This window comes from Calypte anna, chromosome 3, assembly GCF_003957555.1.
Source record: "Calypte anna isolate BGI_N300 chromosome 3, bCalAnn1_v1.p, whole genome shotgun sequence".
Classification (NCBI taxonomy): Eukaryota; Metazoa; Chordata; class Aves; order Apodiformes; family Trochilidae; genus Calypte; species Calypte anna.
In genome coordinates, this window is record NC_044246.1 from 110,971,955 (window position 1) to 110,973,487 (window position 1,533).

The window sequence follows — 1,533 nt, forward strand, 5'->3', positions numbered from 1 at the left end:
CGAAGTTCTCTTCGTTTTCGAGATTACATATATATATATATATATAAGCATCTTTACCTGTCGGACCTTTGAAAGTACAAAGGACACTGTGCACTTTCCCACAGGATCCAGTGCAGAATAACAAAGATTTGTAGGAATCTCACAGGCAGAGCTTGAAATTTCCAGAGACAGGACCTTGAATTTAGAAACACCTTCTTACTCCCTGTCTCTGTGCTCTCTTTTTTCCTTTTTTTTTTTTTTTTTTTTTTTTTTTTCCCCTCCTGATGCACCAGCTCACTGCAAAGCTCAGTTGTTTTCTTTCAGAGGCAGAGATGGGCTCTACTCGCCTGCAGAATTAGTCGCTTCTTTTCGGTAGAACGTGTTAAAAACAAAAAAAAAAAAAAAAAAAAAAAAAAAACGGACAATGCGAAGGAAAGTTTGCCTCGGGGGGAAAAAAAAAATAAAGGTTAAAAACGGTCCAACTCCTCCTCTCCCTTTCAAAACCGAGGGCTACCCGGGAAAGGCAGAAATCCAACTCTGATTTTAGTCGTTTTCAGAAAGTAGCTAATCCCTATTCTAATGTGTCCAGGGAAGAGATTGCTAAACTCCTTTTTTTCCTTTTTTTTTTTTTTTTCTTCCCAAAGAAAGTGTCTCCAAGTTATAAAATACAGTCCAAGTCTGAAGTGTAAGGCTTTCAAATGAAAATCATAGATCTAAATTTACACCTTTTAGATGTGCTTGATGAGACTCAGGTTTGGTGTTTTACTGCATCTGAGAGGATAATTTCTGGCCATGTAAATAAAAGCATATTGCATGGGGGAAAAAACATAATATCTCGTTGTAGATGATGTATTGCCTAGTGCTGAGGAAACCTATTCTTTATTTTAATACAAACATGATTTTTAAAAATATTCATTCATTTCATCTTTCTTTCTTTCCATCCATCCATCTATCCATCCACTAAAATAATAGATATATGCACTATATAATACATATATTTGGTCACTGTGTATCCACATATATATGTGTAGAGGTATAAATATATACATAAATAGGCGTTTATATACACTTCTACATAAACTGATCAGGTTTGTATGTATACACGCACATGTAACACGCAGCATACATGTGCCTCCATGTGCAAGAATATATACGATTTACATACATGAACATGGCAATTTCTGTATGTCTGCACATGGAAAAAGTTGTTGGGAGCTATATGTGTGTATTTGTGCATGTATATGTGGGACTGTGCAAGCAGAACTCTATGTATCCATCTATCTATGTGCCTGCACATAGGTCTAAGTCCATATATCTGTGTATATGTATATATCTAGTCACATATATGTCTGCAGATCTATGTAACTAAGTAGCAGATAATGTTTTTTACTGTCCGACTGAGGTAGTCTTCTGCAGCCTATTGTTTCAGACAACAGATATAAGTTGGGATGGAAGAGGAACGTCGGATTTGGTGTCTGTCCCCCATTTCCAATTATAGATGGATCATTACAGACAGAGAAGTACTGAGAATCCAGACATCTGCTCTTCACATGA